The following is a 19,347-nucleotide window of genomic DNA, read 5'->3' as shown; positions in this document are numbered from 1 at the left end:
GGCGGTGGGGAGTCATTTAAACAATTAGAAAGATTCCAATGTGTCAGTACAGCAATCCTGAAATTGCATTTAAAAAATACCGTGCCAGGACATTGGGAATTATAATTACTAAAGAATATGCTGTGCACTTAATTTTTTTAATGTTTCCTTGGTTTTTGCTAATGAATAACTGGAAGCACAAATGATATTTGAGCCAAGATTTTTTTTAAGGGACTAGTGATCTGTGGTTCCTCAGTTACCCAATGCCTGACTGAAACCACTTCCAAGGTGGCCAGTGCTAAGGACATTGGATGTTCAGCTGCTTCCAAATGTCCAGGCATTTAGAATGACTCAGGCGGCTTTCCTGAGCACTAAGCCATCGCTGTAAGGAACACTTCAAGAATCTTTGTCCGCTTACTTCCTTGCATTTTTACAAGAGACAGAAAGACTGCGGACCTGCCTCTAAATACAGATGGAGGCAGATGGAATCTCTCTCTGCCCGTGTGCTGAGCTGGACACACGCAAGCTAAATGCTGCTCAGCAGTTGTATAGCTGTATTAGCACAGCAGTGTCAACACAGCTACACAACTTCTGGAGCAGAACAGATGAGGGACAGCACTGTGCAAACACAGACAGTTTCTGGATGGTGTTTGGCGTAGCCAAGCAAATATGATTTTTTTGCCTTTCCTAGTAAAAGGCCCCACGTTTTTTATTGACCTGACAGCAAAGGGTTTATTTGGGTTGTCCTGGCCTAAGCTGATAATCACCTTGTTTTATTTAACTGGGGTAGCAATAGTCTAGCAGTCAGGTTTGCTTTGGGTTAGCTCTAGTTTATAGTGATAACACGTAGATTTTCTGTGTAGGTTAAGTTACCTGTGATCCTAGAATAAAATATGGGTTGCAAGAATGCAAACACAGGAAGAAATTGGAGGTTCCAGACTGTAAACACAAATCCCAGTGATTAGTCAGTGGTCACTGCAGGCATGCAACTGTCTAAACTAGTTTAGATATAACAAAGAGACCACAAAACTGAACAACTGAGAACTAAAGAAAAGAAAGCCCATGTAATGCAAGCTGTAGTAAGAAAACACACAAATATAAACACAAACTGACCCCAAAACAAAGGAGGAATGGACCTTCAGCATCAAACTCGTCCTGGGGAAGAACTGAGGACACTGACGGCCGCTGACACCCCCTCCAGCCCCTCTGCTGTCAGCCCCAGGATCCAGAGGGACACTGGAAGGATGGCGTAACACCATGGAAAAGGAGGGGATACTTTAATTTTGCAGTTAATAGGATTTGGGGCTTAACACTGGACTTTTCTGCAGCCGTCCTGTAGACTGGGAAGAAAGATGCTGGCTTTCTGCCCCAAAACACATTCACCGTGAGATTCATTTGACTTCATTTTAGATATTTTCAGTGTAGACATCTACATTTGATCTAGTCATCCTGGGCTCCCTTTATAGCCACTGGAGTGAAACAGGGACTCTAGGGCATGAATTATCCAATCTGTTTTAGATGTCTGCTTTTGGCTGACAGGAACTGCACCCTAGAAGAGGTCATTCCCCTCCATTGACTATAAAAGGGCTCAGTGCAATGAATTCCGAGAGGGACAGTTACACGGACTTTTACATGTGAGCACATGATTCCTATCTTCTGTGTTCGTGCAGTATCCCTGTCTTCTTTATTTACAGATTATTTCAATGAGTAATTCCTCATTGAATTGAAACCCCTTAGAAAGCATGGCCCCAGAATTTAATTATAAAACACTGTTAGAAGTACTGATTACTCATTTGGAAGGAATTTGCATTGTACAAATAATAATAACAGAACTAATAAACAAAGGCCATAATTGCAATTCTGCCAGTTTCAGAAGAAATAGATGGGAGCTACAAAAAATCAACATTTTCCAGGAGGTAATTCAGCATGTTCCTGAATCAGCTCAGCTATAAAGATTGTAACTTAAGAGCAAAGGCACAGCTACAGGAGCAGAAGGAGAGCTCTGGCAGCAAGTCCCATAGGAAGCAAGGAGGATTTGACATGTTTCGTACCTATTTTACGCTAAGCAGAACATTATTAGGGCACCACAGAGGACAGGACTGCCCTGAGCTTGGGGCTTCCCAGCAGAGAGCTCTTTGCTGATCCCTGGGCACTGCAGCCGGCTCCTGCCTCACGGCTGGGCTCAGCCTGAGCGAGGAACAGGCCGTGTGCGGCACTGGTTACCGCGCCGGTCCCCAGAGAAGACAGCTCAGCTCTGTGGCCATTTATAGCTCCATAAACGACAACAATACTAGCAATTTACTAACTTCTGGTAAAGACCGGCTTCTTGGGAATTGCTGATACCTCTATTTCTATGGGAAATAAATCTCTCTGGAAGCTTTGCTCCACTGCTTTCTGAGCACATGAAAGTGCTGCTGAAATTCCTAATTGCAAATTAGACTTTTGACAAGGGAAGGCAGAGCAGATGGATTGAAATAGCCTTAAAGTGCTTTTCTCTTCCTGATGGCAGAAGAGTTCATAATCCAGACAAATTAACCGATTGTAACAAACAGCATTAAGGCAGCACTGTGCAATGTTGTGTCTGGCAGCTGGTGGCCAGACACTAGAACATACTTAACCAATTAGCGCAGTCCCCCGCGCCGGCCAAAAGGCACATTAAGAAGAACTGAGATGTGATCTGGGACATTTTGTGGTCCACATACAGCAGCTTTACCAGGTGGGCCAGAAAAGTGAGATTCTCAGTGGATGAGTTAGCTGGGGCTGTAATAAACCTGAATCTGCTGGAAGTCGGTCTTTGCATATCTTATTGGCTGAACCACTCCAGGTTAGCTGAGCTGTCTTTTCGTGGCTTTAGAACACTTCAGGGAGATTTCAGAGGGGTTTTGTGATTACTGATGCTCTTCTATACTTCAAAAAAAAATAATAAATACGCTGCAGACCTTTCAGAATATTCTTTTTCTGACACCAGAATAGCTACTCTTACGGAACAATTATTCTTGGTACTTGTACAGTACCTTCCTTCAAGTTTCATAACAAGTTCCAAACATTAATGAGTTACAGGCTGAATTTCCAAACTCAGCTTCAGTGACTCAGCAATCCTAAAAAAAAATACAGTCATTTGACTGTGTTCTCTGCCTACAGCTTTAGCTACTTAACTCTAGTCACTCATAGTTGAAAACGTAAGCTGCAGAGACTGGAGGGAGAGGTGGGAAGAGATCACAGATCTCATGACACTCCGCCACGTATCTTCCCCAAAAGACTACATTTCATCTTAGGCCTCAATGACGTGAGGGAGACATAGTTTTTTTTCTAACAGAGCACAGGAATGCTGTCTTGTTAACACTCTGGCAGCACAGTGTGTGTGATGGAGAAACTGGGGATCTCACAGTAGCGTTTTCTCTCCCTGATTACCCATGGCTGGGGAAGATGGGCTGTCTTGGATTTCCACCTGCCCTCAAGGAAAGAACTCAGAGTGGCAATGACATTGTTAAAATCAGACTGTCTATTCACCGAGCACATTAGTTTAATTTCAGTCACAAGATGAACGAACTTTATTTTTGGTGCAGACTCATGATTCATTCTGAACGCTTTTGCTGCCTAGATACCCCCATCCTCACCCAGCCAGTGTGACCCCACTATCCAAACACCACAGAGTTATTAATGAGCTAGATTTTCACAACAGCTATAAGGAAGCAGCCGCCAGATGCATGCCCTTTGCAGAAAGAAAGGAAACCAGAATGCTGAAATCCTCATTTCCCTGATTCTCAGTGCCTTGAACCTGGAACACGTCACATTTTCTGTTAAATCAAAAGCATTCTACCTGATTTTAGTTGTGTATGTTACAGTAAGGTGACTCATGCCCTAGAAATGCCTTTTTCTTGTTTCCATCGACTACAAAGGGAGCCTGGGCAGATCAGCTCAGAAAAAAGGATCTCTGCAGTGTAAGTTCGTTGGAGTCACATTAAAAAAATACCAGTCACGGAGTGTGAGGGAGGCTGTAGCACTGTGCTGCACATGCCGCTCCAGACAGCAGGGAGTCAAAAGTGTGAGACATCACAGGTTCAAGGAGAACTCCCAAAGGGAAACTCTCCAGAGTATTCTGGCCAATTTACATATTGTACTACCCTGAAATTAAGAAAAAAAAAAAAAAGGCTTTGGTCACTTCACACATCGCTGAAATGAACTCCCTTAGGAGTTTGGCTTGGGTTTTCAGCTGTGTAAAAGAGAAAATCATCTGACTGCACTTCCTAAATAGAATTACATCAAAAAAAGAAGTAGAGGCAGAAGAAGGTGAGATTTCTGAGTTCCAAGCTATCCATTTGAATCAGAAGACTGTACTCAATAACTTTGCTAAAAATATCTTCATTAAAGCTATTCAGCATTTTTGTTGTTTTGAGTGTTTATCTACAAAGCAAAATATTTCAAGTCTGTTTCTAATTTACCTTCTGAGTTAACTTTAACGCCGTAGAAAACAATATGTAATAAATTGCTTTCCAACAACAAAACAAGTTTACTGACGCTTACCTGATGCCTGCCTAGGACTAAATTCAAGAGTATCCAACATAATGGCTTAACTCTGATTTAGCCTTCATTTCATAGACCAACACACCAGTCATTTGATTGGACTGAGTTTGAGACGGACATTATCTTACTTGCATAATGAAAACATTTACTGTTACTGCTGAAACTGCTGAAGTCCAAATAATACCTTCCAATGACTGAGGAGAGACTGGATCCTTCTGCGTCTCACTGCTCCTATCATCTAGCTGAGGATCTTCATGTTCTGTCCACTTCTAAATCAGGGGGAAAGCAGATTCTCCTTGCTCTTTCCCAGCCACCTGCCTCCACGGTGTGTTCATTTCTATGCTGCTTAATACCATCCATAAAGTATTGTTATTCCCTCATATTGTGTTACCCTATCAATACTTTAACTTCTTTCCTTTCCACCTTCCCTCAAGTTTGGCTAATACTGACATCTCATCAAGATTTGAGCGTACGACCACCATAATTCAGGGTGCTGCTTTGCAAACTGATGATACAATGTTCATGTAGGTGGTGGTCACCTAACCGGAGTGGGCTCAGTGCACTGCAGGGGTTGGGTTTAGGCAATACAAAGCCTGTCAGTGCCTCAGGAGCTGGTTTCACACAGGGAGATACCTGCTGCTCTATTTAGTTCTTTCATATGCAGAGGCCAATACTTTCCTAGAGATTATCCTTTTAAATCAATGTCAGCTGATTTATAGTCAGATCGGCTTACACAAAGTCTGATGGTATTTGAAGCTGTGGCAGGAACGTGTGTAAGCAGGGAATCCCATGCTGAAACTTGGTCATTAGCGTACATCCAGGCTCTGTTAAAGCATTTTGCAGCTTCTTTAGTGTCTACATACGACATGACAGCAGATTTACAGCACGCTGTGACAGCCCCTTTAGCAGGACAGTGCCATTAATCTCCAGACTGCTGAGATCAGCACTGCCTTTGCGTTCGGATCCCCTCATCCGGGACCCTGCGCCCAGCAGGACCCCTCACTGTGTTAGCGTGGTCCGGAGGCACAGGGCCTGATCTCAGCCCGGACTCTCTTAACTCATGTTTAATCACAATACTTTTCACAGTTCTTCTGCAAGCACTGTAATGCAGCGACTAAAGGCACAGTCAAGCATTTAAGTACATGATTAACCTAAAGTGCTTGAACAGAACTGTTGACTTCAGCAGGGCAGCTTGTACGATGAGAGTTAAAAAAGCACTCCAGCATTTCACAGATCAGTTAATTATCATTGAACACACACAACAAACAGAAACACAGAGATGACCCAACCACAGAAGTCCTGCAGCATACATCTCCTGGAGCACTAATAGCAAAACTTGTTTTTAGGTGCACCTTTAAAGTACGTATTTCAACATTAAGCCAAGAGGATATTTGATTTTTATAGAAGAACACAACAGTCCAAACATGCAGAACAGGAATACGGCTAAGGTGCTCCCAAGATGTTTCCATCTCCTACATAATAATGGAAATTGTGTATTAAACGCATGCCAACAGTAAATTATAGAACATTGAAAGCTTTGCAAGGCAAGGAGCCTTACAGAATCACAGAATGTGAAGGGGTTGGAAGGGACCTCTGTGGGTCATCTAGTCCAACCCCCCTGCCGAAGCAGGGTCACCTACAGCAAACTGCACAGGACCTTGTCCAGGCGGGTCTTGAATATCTCCAGAGAAGGAGACTCCACAACCTCCCTGGGCAGCCTGTTCCAGTGCTCCGTCACCCTCAGAGGGAAGAAGTTCTTCCTCATGTTCAGACGGAACTTCCTGTGCTTCAGTTTGTGCCCATTTCCCCTTGTCCTGTCGCTGGGCACCACTGAAAAGAGTCTGGCCCCATCCTCCTGACACCCACCCTTCAGATATTTATAGGCTTTGATAAGGTCCCCTTTCTACCTTCTCGTCTTCAGGCTAAACAAGCCCAGCTCCCTCAGCCTTTCCTCATAGGAGAGATGCTCCGGTCCCCTCATCACCCTCGTAGCCCTTCGCTGGACTCTCTCCAGTACCTCCTCATCTTTCTTGAACTGGGGAGCCCAGAACTGGACACAGTACTCCAGATGGGGCCTCACCAGGGCAGTGTAGAGGGGAAGGAGAACCTCCCTCGATCTACCGGCCACACTCTCCTTAGTGCACCCCAGGATCCCATTGGCTTTTTTGGCAGCCAGGGCACACTGCTGGCTCATGGTTAACCTGTCGTCTACCAGGACACCCAGGTCCCTCTCCACAGAGCTGCTTTCCAGCGGGTCTGCCCCAAGCCTGTGCTGGTGCATGGAGTTGTTCCTCCCCAGGTGCAGGACAGTCATCGCTGTCCCCTCAACACATGACAGAGATCACATTTTGTTTGATAAAAAATAAAAATAAAAGTCTGCTGCTTTACAAACCAGTCTGCCAGTTTGTCGGGTTGTTTTTCCCCTGGGCAGCATGGGAAGGGCCCCTTGCTGGGGTCCTGCGGACGGACCCAAGGACGCTTATCCTCGGCCCTGCCTTGCCGTTTGCCCTGAGCTGGGGCACGGGGACCCCCGGCCCCGGGACGCTGGGGGTCAGGCCAGCTGCCGGGGCGGGGCGGCGGGGGGCGGTGGAGCTGCGGGGCGGCGGGCGGCAGCGAGGGCTCCGGGCCTGCGGGGCGGCGGGGGGCGGCGGGGCTCGGGGCTGGGTCTCGCTGCCGTGTAGCGCGGGGTATCAGCGCTCCCTGCAGGCACAGCGCGGCCCTGCAGGCGCTCCCGGCCCCCCGGAGGGGTTCGCCGCTGTTTTCAGCTGAGGCGGGTGGAAGCCCCCAGGTGGGCCCGGGGCCGGGCCAGGGCAGGACAGCTCAGCAGGCCGCTGGCGGATGCCGCGAGTGGCGGCAGCAGTGTCTGTGTGTACATTTGCGTTACTCGTTCTCCTTGAAAAGCAAGAAGAAAGGGCAAGTGTGGATCACAGTTTCCTCATCCCTGTACTGACGGCAAATGATTTCCCGGGTGGATGAAGTTCTGCGGGCAGCGGCGGGAAACGGAGGCCAGGAGCGCGGTCGGCGGCTCGGGTTCCGCTGCGCCGGTCGCTGCGCGGTGGGGGGAGGGGCGGGGACAGGCACTTGGCCGCTCTCCGGCTCTAAATATTTCCAAAACGATCAGACGTTTTATTAATCAAGGTCAAAGTAACCTCGTTTGGCCAGCGCTGATGAGAACCCAGGGTACGTGCTCGCTAAGATTCGCCCGGCAGGCGGGGTGCGCGAGGGCCCGGCGGCGCGCGGCTGCGGTGTGCGGGGTGCGGGTGCCATCTACAGGGCAGAGCGCGCGCCGGAACAGCGCAAGCGCACCCTCACCCCCGGCCTTGCCTTCTACCCTCCCCCCCCCTCCCCGCCCGGCAGCTTTCCCGCTCCGCGAACCCGCGAAACACGTTGCGCCTTGGCCGGAGGAGCGCGCAGGACCCGTGCGGTGCTCAGGTGCTTTGCTTTGCTGGGCCGAGGGACGGAGATGCCCGTGCCAGTGCACTGAAGGCTCAGTGTAAAAATACTCGCACAAATCTCTCTGTAAATGCCAAAGAGAGAAAGGCATTTTGCAACAGAAACACAGCTCAGAGCACAAACACGATTCATAGCAGGAAAACCACTCCCGAGCATCCAACGGTCATCTTGAAACAGGAGACACTGTGCAGCACGGCCAAGTAACTGCTTGAAGTCACATTACCTGGGAGTATCAAAAAAAAACCCAAAAAGCCTCAAGGAAGCCCTAAATTATCACAGCTTTGGCTCACAGCATGAGCTGTGCACTGCAAGTCAGTGGAAGCCTTCCTACCCACTTCACAGGCTTCGGACTGGCGTCAGGCTGACGGCCCTGCCCGGCTTCTCCGAGTGTCTCTCACGTTTGACGACTCCGAGCCTGTTTTCCAGTTGCTCTGTTTCAGCACCGCACGTTCAGAAGCAGAAAGGATCAATCCATTGAATCAAGGGAGAGTCCCTACCTGGGGAGCTCCCAGCACCCAGCCCCAGTTCGAGCAAGCAGGTCCATTCAGGACAATGCGTAAGCAGAACTGGCTTTTTGGATCCTGGGCTAATAAAAATCCAGATTATTCTGCAAATTCAGCAGTCTTTTGTGAGCCACAGTTCTGGCTCTCAGGCCCCTTATCCATTACTTTGATCTGCTACAAAGCAAAGCTACCATGCAGTTTAAATTAATTTATCTTATATTGCGTCAGATTACGAGTACACATAAGGCCATTTTCTGTCTCCTTCGCCTTCTCCATCCCACTCTCTCGCTAACCCATCTCCCAAGGCTGTAGATTTATAGACAAACAATCAGACTTTTTGTTGGGTTTTTTTTTTCATTTTAATAGGACCAGTGGGAATTGGCCTACTTAATGAGAGAAGCTTTGAAACTTTTTGTGAACAAATCTTACTCCAAACTGTGAGGAATAGGCAAAACCTAAAAAATATTATAAACCCCTTTAAATCTGAACAAAAAGGTTAACCAAAATGGCAAAGGCTGATGCAAGGTACAAGCCATTTTACCTGGGTAATTTTGAATGTGTGATTTCTAATGAATTTTGTGATATGTTGTCAACAACCTACAGTTTCAAACAAAATCATTTTGAAACGTAAGACAGGGCTTTCTCAAATATTAAATTAGTATCCTGGTAATTTTGAAAAATGCTCTGAGCAATTTTCAAGTTCAGAAGGTAATTTCAGCTAGCCCATTTCTATGAAAAGTTTTGTACAAAAAGAAGTATCTCTTGTTTTTATAAACCTCTTTATTAAATAGTGCCCAAACCACTACACTTCTTTAGCAACTACTGCTTTTTCATCAAATCAGAATAAAAGAGCAAACCCAGCAAGACATCAATTTCCTGAGACCATATTGGATAAATCCAGAAATCCAGCTCTGCCCCAAAATATAATCAGTGTTATGTAATCTACAGTAAGTGCACCAGATAAAGATAAATCAGCACCTGTCAACTAACGAGGAAGGATTATCATTAAATTATCCCATAGTAACTGTTCTTTCTCCTTTCCTCAAAAATCACTTTTAAAAACTGCTTTAAATGCCTATTTTAAAAGACTGCTGTTATAAAATGTAACTTCCTATGCTAAAAAGTCTCTTCAAATTCTTTCTCTAGAACCACATTCTAATAAGCAATAAAACTGCACACACTGTGAAAGATAAAAATACTTTATGTTAGCAGTTAAGAAAAGGGCTTGTTCTGGGTCAGTTGTTCTGTCTGTTGACACAGCAGAAGCAGCCTGGGTGGAGACCTGCCAGATGCCTCTGGGCCACTGTCACAGGGGAGGAGGACACAGTCCCAAATGTCGACGTTCACGGAAGCTCTGGCCCCAGTCACTGGGTCGGGTCTTCACTGGCAACGGGACCTATCCATCTTCCAATTCTGCTTTTGACTCAAGCAGCACTGCCCCGCACTCTCGTTCACGCACCCCTGATAATAGATCAATGTTCAAGGGAACCAACTTTATTTTCTTCCTTATTGTTCTCCAGGAATTTTCCTCTGTTTCCGCCTCCAGAGGCCCCTTTTGCACCCTGGTTTAGGGCCCAGAGCCTGCATCTTCTGCTGTGCGATACCCAGAGCATGCCAGAAAACCTGCACCCCACAACAAGCTTACTATGCTGTATCACTATGAAATGTCCATCATTCCTGCTACCACCACCACCACCACTGGTTGCCATGGTCCATCTGCTCCCCTGGTCTCCTCACCATGCACAGACTCCCCAAATTGCCGCTTGCTTAGTCTGGTGTGGGTTACCATGCCACAATTTTTGCCATTTAGTTCTGTTTGCTCTCACACTGGAAGAGAGGCTTCTTTTCACCCCAAAGTATGTAGAAAGACCAATAGAAAGCAAAGCTCTGAATCTCAGAAGTATTAAAGCATACTATTTTTACTGAAACAAATGACAGTAAAGTAACTACATAGGACTCAGGGCCAGGTACACAAGGATTTCAGTGGAAAAATCAAGCCCCTACATGTAAGTCTTTAATGGCCCATAAGTTTAACTCCTAATTTTTCTGAAGTTAAAAACAAATAGTGAATGTAGAGTTTTTTGAATGCTATTCAGTTGTTTCAGAATGGATTCCTGGGATTCACATCACAATAGCATGTTAAGAAAACCTTATGTGAGAGTTTGTAAGGAACGATGTTTTAATATGTTTAATTCCTTTTGCCTCCATAGAAAGAAAAAAGAATGTTGTTATTCTTCCTACAGAACTAATTTACAGATTTTCTTTGAGGTGGAAGTATTTGAAATGTGAGTTACTGTTATGAAGCACAGATAGAAAACAGTCATCTCTGCACATCTGAACAGACTCCTGACCTTCTTTGTTGCTATTCCCTAGGTACCAGGTATGTCCATTACATTTGCTCCCAAACTTCAAGCCATAAGCCCCAAAATACCACGAAGTATTTGGTGGGAGATAGGAAGCAGAGAAGAGAAACAGGCTTGGAAACCACTAGCTCTGGGGTTATACAGTATCGAGGATGGGGGAGATGCGTGGTCGCAGGCAGAGTTCATGAACCTACACTTCAGAAAGCTTCCTTCGTTGCCTGCTCAGCTGTAAGAAGGAACAAAAGCAGATGCCAGTCCCACCAACAAACACCACCTAACTGAACATTAACACAATATTCAGGTACAGGATCAACTGCAGATCTAGAGGAGGGTGCTATGCAAAATTTTGCTGTTTGCTTAAATATAGCATTGACTAAAATAGTGCTGTCGATTTTGATTAAGCAAAACATTCTAGAGGTCTAAAGGAGGGTGGAAACTACAGCCAGGTTAGAGTGTAAATCTCTCCAGCTGCAGGATATATTATCAGCACTAATCGTTTAAGCATGTTGGAGTGAGTGGTCACACAGAGTTTTCCTGAATGCATATGTGAAGCAAGCTTATTTTGCATATACTATTCTTTGTAAGCACAGTAGTTGTCTCCCGTATGTATTAAATTTTTAGGAGCTTCTCTCAACTCCTTTTACCTCCTTTAGCTCCCCAGCTAAAATGCTGCTAGAACTGCCCATGTTTCCTACTTGTCTGGCACTGTCAGAGGGAGAAGGAATTGATTTAATAACTTAAGGCTACAGAAATGTTGCTTTCAGCCAAAACAGAAATCAGATTCCAAAGTTCTCTGAGATTTGATTCACGGTGTTTACAAAACTGTGGTTCTGTGACCTCTGCTTATCATTGCAACCATAAATACCTGCCTGTGTCCCTCTGCTCCTTTTAGTTTCCTTTATCCACACTCTGTTTCTTACTTCATCCTTAAATTTTACGTTCTAAGGAACAGAAACCATTTTTTCACAATAACCAACCAACACCGCAGGACTACATGTGAACTGGCAGGTGTTTCTCTAATACAAGTAATGAATACTCAGAACAGTAACAGCAAGTTGAAACTGAAATACCCTTTCTGTGCCTCCCCTTCAAGTAGTTAACATCAAAGTCATTGTGGTTTGAGTTACACTAACAAAAGGGTGAAATAGAGACCCAGCAACCATACAATTACTTTCTAATGCTCTGCTCTGCACTCTTCTGTTTACAAACAATATTTAGCACTTTGCAAATGTGATGCTTGGAATTTAACACGTAATTTAACCACCATTTTACCAAATTCGAATGTGATGTGCTTAAGTTTAATGGAGCCAAAAAATTAATACTGTAAGAAAAGTGTAATCTCAAAATATGTTATACTCTAGTGTTAAAGTAGGCACCTTATATGAAGGCAAAAATACATGTCATTGCATGATATTATTGTATTCATATGTGTCACTGTTTACAGAAGAAATTCATAGGTGTTCAGTATGAGCAATCATAGAAAGCTTAAATAAGTTTTTCACCATGAGCGGTTTTGCTCACAACTGGTTATACAGCCATTTTTTCAACTCATGGGACAGAAAGAGAGATTTCTCTTCTGACAGAAGAAAGATGTTTAAATCTTTATGAGAATTTATAATAATTAATAATTAGATTTTTAATAAGGATTTTTTTATAATCCCAATTACAAAAAAAAAAGGGGGGGGTGCAAAAGCCTTTCAACAAATGAAAATTACAGTCAGCACTAGTTTAAAAGTCAAGCTACTGGCAAACATCCGTCTCTAATAAAAGCAACTTTCCCAAAACTCCCTACCAAGAACTAACTTTCCCTCCCACAATATACCCATATGCTTAGAAAGTAGCCGTGACAATTCTTAACCATGTTGTGTAGCTAAAATATAAGACATCAGTTAATGAACTATGTACCCCTAGATCTGAATGGGAAAGTATGACACATATGCTTAGATAACATCAGAAATAGAAAAGTCATGGGAAAGGAACTTGGAAGCTACATTAGTCTAGGAAATCTAAGATAAAAAACTAGCCCAGACCTCTAAAGGCACAGGTCTTTGAGACCTCTCACAAAACCAAATTATTTAATCTTTTGCAGTGTTCAGGGGCAATTCAGCCCGTGATTGCTTACTTAGTAAGTGCAATTTTTTTTTTCAGGCCTATCTCAGTTTGCTGAAAATGCTGGTGTTCTGCACTAAGTACTGTTTGGGAGGGTGGGGAAAGGTGGCGGAGGTTAGGATGTTTCTGATCTATATAATCTCAAAGGAAGTGGATTACCACAGCAGCTCAGATCCTGTACTGGCCTCAACCTACTGCCCTGTGGTTTTGATAATTTTGAGGTAGAATTTCAAGACAGGATGTTTTTGTAATGCACTTTCATCTGGGTTTTCCCTTCGGCTTACCAGAGCCCACATCCCAACCTCAATGTCATGTAGCTGGGCTCATGTGAACTCAAAGACTATTTCTGGAGGGAAGGAACAAGCATATAGTAGAGGGGATGGGAAACTTTAAATACAGAGTTAGGGAGAGAAAAAGCCCCTCTGCTCCATCCGATCTCTGAAAAGACGGTACCTATACTAAGGGCACTGAGTGACCATATTTTGTTAAGAAAATAAGAGGTTATCGTACTTACAAAGAATTTGTGCTTAAGAATGTAATCTTTGATTACTTACTATATACCAGCATTTGTGTCTCTCTTGTCTACAGTTTGCTTCTGGGTACTTTTGAGATGTAATACATATAGAGTCATAGAATCATAGAATCATTAAGATTGGAAAAGACCTCTAAGATCATCAAGTCCAACCATTCACCTAACACCACCATGCCTGCTAAAACGTGTCCCAAAGTGCCACATCTACACATTTTTTAAACACCTCCAGGGATAGTGACTCCACCACCTCTCTGGGCAGCCTGTTCCAATGCCTGAACACTCTTTCAGTAAAGACATTTTTCCTAATATCCAATCTAAACCTCCCCTGACGCAACTTGAGGCCATTGCCTCTCGTCCTATCGCTGGTTACCTGGGAGAAGAGACAATACCCGCCTCACTACAACCTCCTTTCAGGTAGTTGTAGAGAGCGATAAGGTCCCCCCTCAGCCTCCTCTTCTCCGGACTAAACAACTCCAGTTCCATCAGCCACTCCTCATAAGATTTGTTCTCTAGACCTTTCACCAGCCTCACTGCTCTTCTCTGAACACTCTCCAGCAGCTCAATGTCCTTCCTGTAGTGAGGGGCCCAAAACTGAACATAGTACTTGAGGTGCAGCCTCACCAGTGCCAAGTACAGGGGCACGATCACGTCCCTGCTCCTGCTGGCCACACGATTCCTGATACAAGCCAGGATGCCGTTGGCCTTCTTGGCCACCTGGGCACACTGCTGGCTCATGTTCAGCTGGCTGTCGACCAACACCCCAAGGTCCTTTTCCACCAGGCAGCTTCCCAGCCACTCTTCCCCAAGCCTGTAGCATTGCATGGGGTTGTTGTGACCCAAGGGCAGGATCCAGCACTTGGGGTTGTTGAACTTCATATGATTGACCTTGGCCCATTGATCCAGTCTGTCCAAATCCCTCTGCAGAGCCTACCTAGCCTTCCTGCCTATTATATCATTAATAATATTCTTTTGTCCATATATCCCCAATTATGCTGAAAGATTCCCAGATTTTAAAGATTAAAAGTTTCCACCTAAATTCAGTATTGCTGTAGAACAGGCCACTTCTTGAATGAGAGGTCAGCAGATACAAAGAATATAAGAGGAGGCTAGGAGAATATTGAAGACAAATATATGTGCAAATTTTACAGTAATGAGAAAAAATTAAGGATTTCAGAGTTTAATACCTAAAGTGAAAATCCCTCTTCTATTTTAATGACTTTAACAATGCAAGAACTTGCCATAGGATCTACTTTTTTCATCTAGTCCAAATATGCAAGTCTAGAGTTAAAAATATATTTTATAATATATTTTTTATATATGTATTTCAAAGGATACCCAGGCAAATGTGCTTTCTCTTTAATGCATCTCTTCATGCACCATTTTTTTCCTCTGTTGATCTTTCAGGGTATGATTCTGCGGGGTTGAAAGCAGTTGAACTTTGGTTGTTGGCTCCACTGGCAGCATGTTAAGACCCAAAACTCATAATCAGCCTGCAACTGACTTGATATCTATATCTTTTCTGGTGCCAAGGACCTGAATACAAACAATAACTTCATATGAAGGGTTCTTTGTTACCTTTTAAAAAGTAAATCTTGGAGAAAAACCATTAGCCCTGGGATGAAAGAGTCCTTTATTCTGACTTTGCTATTATACAAATTAATTTAATAGATTTCTAACCTTTACAGCTATAATATGTAAATTGCCACTTCCTCACAAACAGGATTACCTCACCTTCATTCCCTAGATCAAATAAGAAGTAAGTGGTACAATAAGAAATTGTTTGTAGAGATGTCAGTTGATTTGCATATACTTTGGTATTCTCTTTGTAGTACATGCAGCCTAGTTTAGCTTGTCAGGTGCTCTCTTCATTATAGTTTAAATACTTACTATATTTTTTTTTCTAATATATAATGCAAGGAAACACACAAAAGAAGGCTTTTAATACCATCTAGTCAAGCCAGGCCAAAAATGGAGGCTAAGTTTACAGCTGAAAAGCTTTGCAGGTATGGAGATTCTGGTATATTATCATGGTAAAAAGTTACTGCAGACGCAGTTTATATGAGCAGATAAATGTTTTTGCCACTACAGTTTATTCTAAGCATTCCTTGTTTCTGCTGTCCCAGGTTAAATACATCAGAGTAGCTAAGCACAGTTTTATGGATGGAACTCCATCTACTCTTGGCAATTTTAATAGCACAGCTATTCTGGTCACACATCATGACTCATCACATTCTTCCTGGCAAAAATTTGTACTTCCACTAGAGAAATGCTGCCAAGCAATTATATGTGGTTTGTGACAAAGAGAAAAGAAACCACCCAAAAGCTGAAAGCAAATGTTAGAGAAATCTCAAAATGAAGGTGAAAAAGTCTGAAAGTAGGATAAAATACCACTCCTCTCATTGCACAAAAATCCTGGCCTTCGTTACACAGTTCTTGTAGATGCTAGTAAGTTCTGCCTTGAATTGCTCTTGCTCAAAACTCAGCACATGAATATGGTCAAGTTATGGCCAACACTTTCTAAACCTTGACGTTGTGCAAACAGAACCTTTCCAGCACTGGATAGGAATGCCTCTATCTCATACCAGCACCAGATAAACATCAAATCCTAATTACTCCTCAGTCTCCTACTTCAGCACAGAAGGATGTAATTCATACTCCACTTCAAATAGTGGTAATGAACCTTAATTACATTCAGCCTTGTACTTTCCTAGTATTAGACTGTATATACTTCAGGCACGGAAGATGAAGGATTGTAACCCCTACACACAAACAGCAAAGTAAACTACACATTTTATCAATTATTAGGACTTTTAAATAGCAGGAACAACAAGAACTCCCAAAGGCACCGCAGACAACATAAACATTCAAGTCATCTAGTAATTGTGATCCAACCTACAAGAAACACAAAGAAAACTTTTGTATATGGAACATGATTTCAGTATGTCATGAGACCAGAAACTCTCAGTGTTTCGAAAAGAGATTAAATGTTAACTCCATTGGTCTCTTTTGTCTGAAATTCACTCTTTCTATGAAATTCAACCCTGTGTAAAGAGCCAGAATCAGGATTAAGGATCTCATAAACCCCATTTAATTCCTTAAAAAGGCTTCTGTGCTGAAATGAATTCCAGTCTCTGAGAAAGGTTGTACTATTAACAAAAGTATGACAAAAAAAAGGATTTAGAATTAGTCTGAAAACTTTATGCTCTAGAAAACCTTTTGAATTTTTGGAAAAACTTTTCTTCTAAGTGGCTATTTACTTTCTTTAAAATGTACACTGAAAATAGAGTCTTAAAATATTTTCTCCTAAGAAATTATAACTATTAAGGTCAATTTCACTGTTGCTACTGGCTACTGAGTGATAGCAAAAATGACAAAAATCACTTCAAAGTCAGCCAGCAGCCATCAGGGCTTCTGGACAGGCTTATCATTTGCAGGGGTTCTCCCTCAAATTAGGGAAACAGTCTTCCATTGATGAGGAACAGGAGGCAGAGAAATGCAAGATAACGAGTCTCGTGTAATATTCTCTTTGTGTACCCTGTAGGAGGTTGAGTTCAACAAAGATAGAGCAAAAGAATGAGAGAAAAAGCAAAAGAACGAAAGAAAGGAAGAAGACGCTGCATTCAATTTCTAGGCTCCAGGCATAGCCTTACTTGGGGGCTTCCCTATGAGTCCTAGCAGCTCTTTCTGGCAATAAAACATTTATTGTCTGTTTAATTTATGTCTCTGTTTAACACATGACATAAATGGATGGAGAAGTGTGTTTGGTGAAGGGACAGGCAGTCCCTACTGACGTAAGCTGGTGAACAGTAAAAAGAACAGTCCCTTTTAAAGAACTGCAATGCTGAAACTCTTCCTGCTGGCTGAAAATTTATTTCAAAAGCATTAGAGCTCACTGTCGTGGGTCCCCTTGGCTAAACCTCTTGTGGTCAAACTCAGAGGTGACTTGCCATTACTGATCTAACAAGCTGATCTGTCAGAGAGCCAGAGCCAGCTTTGTGGCTCTGGCACTTCCAGACAGGCCAAAACTCCCCATAAGTTTGGGTGCATTCCTCTTTAAAAAATGAAAAAGAGCTCTTTTTTTTTTCCCCCCCCTTTTTCTAGTTGGGGTAAATTCCAGTATTATTATCTGAGCATGAGCCAGCCTAATGCTCAGCATGTCTGGGAGTCACAAAGGATTTACAAATGCTGCACTGCTGCAGGAAACAGTCCCTGGGAAATATGGGCTCCAAGTTTCCCATTGCTTACCTTAGGGAAAGGAGAATACCCCGGGCAGGAAGGATCTGTTTTCAGCAAGAGAAGTCCATATAATCCTGTACATCACTGAACCCTAGAAGAACTCAAACCTCAGAGAAACTGCAATGTGAGCATAGCAATAGCCAGACAACCAACAGACTGGTCAGAAAGCAGCATAGCAAATACTCAGCAGTGAAAATAGCTAGCAACAGAGGTGGCTAGTGGGGGCTGCCACTTAAAATAAATTGAAGTTTCCAACATATTCATTTCTCCATTATCTAAAATCATAGGGGTGGGGACTTGGCTACTCCAGTGAAATAGAGAATTCAGTACTGGGGAGATGCTGCAGGCATCACACGGCATGGTGATTCCATAACCACACTAAAATGCTATGGTACACATGAAAATCAATTGCATTTATTTTTCAAGTGACAAATGAGTTTGCTTAACGTGTAGGGAAATTTAGAAATTTAAGAAATTTAGAGAGAAGCTTCGAGGAAAACTGGCCTGTTTGGAAGGCTTGTATCTCTTGACTGGAAGTCCGTTTCTAAAATCTGAGGACACAACATGACCCCACAGTGCAGACTCCTCTGGAACTGGGTGGGACTCACCTGAAAAACCATCGGAGAAATCAAGACAAGATCTTTTGGCATCGTGCAGAGGAAAAACTTCTTAGCTGTCCTTCAGAAGCCGGTATTCATGACTGAAACTCTTCATGCCATTTAAGTAAAAAAAAAAAAAAAGTATTTTCTTTAGTTACATGCGATATATTCATTGTAATTACCTTCTTCCCGTCTGCTGTACTACAGTAGTAAGCCGACAAGGTTTTCTTCACGCCTTTTATCACTAGGTGGCAACCTTAGAAGCACCAAACGCGATGGAGACCAGGGCCAGGGCAGCGCCCCGAAAGGCGAACTGCCTCCGCAGCTCGGGGGAAGTGTTAGCTCCTGGGCAAACTCTGACCCGTTTATTTATTTGAAAATTCACTGACTTCAAATTTAAAGCAATTAAAATAAATGTCAGCCCAGGATTATAAATCCCTTAATGCAATATAATCCTTGAGCTATAACCATTCTAATCCTTGCAATATAAACATTTTGGTGGGAATTCAACCCACCATCTACATAAACACCTGTCCACACCTCTTCACCATGTGATATCCATAGCAGCGCTATGCAAGTAACATAAGAAGGACTTGTCTTTCTTTTCCAGGTATTTGATGTCCTTGTGGTTTCATTACCACCTATTTTTAATGAAATCTGTGGAGACGTTTACAAGATCTTGTTAAAACAGCACAAAAATGTCAGCAGAATGAGTTCCAAGGTAGCAATAGTTTTCTACCACAGACCAAGCAAAGCAGAGCAAATTTAAGGCACATATCTTGTTACTAAAATGCATCTGCAAGAGTATTAGCTCTGAACAGAATCCAGCATCCTATTCAATAGACATTTTAAGCAGAAAAACAACAGAAGCTCATTATCGCAGATGCTAATAGTTTTCTGCAAATGTTCATCCAGAAAATGTCTTGTTCTTTGAGCAAAGTAATGCAACTTACTTCCTTATGAATTTATTCTACTTTCACGTCCCAGAACTCCCACTATTCCCTGTGACTAAGACAACATTCAGGCCACCTCCCCTTCCCCTACACTCC

General features: G+C 43.2%; 1 long non-coding RNA gene across 1 annotated transcript in view; it reads right to left on the bottom strand.

The window, feature by feature from the left end:
* Positions 1–19,347, bottom strand: part of LOC142361966 (uncharacterized) — a 170,742-nt gene that overhangs the window by 126,824 nt on the left and 24,571 nt on the right. Inside the window, exon 2 of the long non-coding RNA XR_012764555.1 lies at positions 18,308–18,407. This is a non-coding gene — a long non-coding RNA (uncharacterized LOC142361966). The remainder of the gene's footprint in view (positions 1–18,307; positions 18,408–19,347) is intronic.

Source organism: Opisthocomus hoazin, chromosome 1, assembly GCF_030867145.1.
Source record: "Opisthocomus hoazin isolate bOpiHoa1 chromosome 1, bOpiHoa1.hap1, whole genome shotgun sequence".
Lineage (NCBI taxonomy): Eukaryota > Metazoa > Chordata > Aves > Opisthocomiformes > Opisthocomidae > Opisthocomus > Opisthocomus hoazin.
This window is presented reverse-complemented; position numbering and strand designations above follow the sequence as displayed.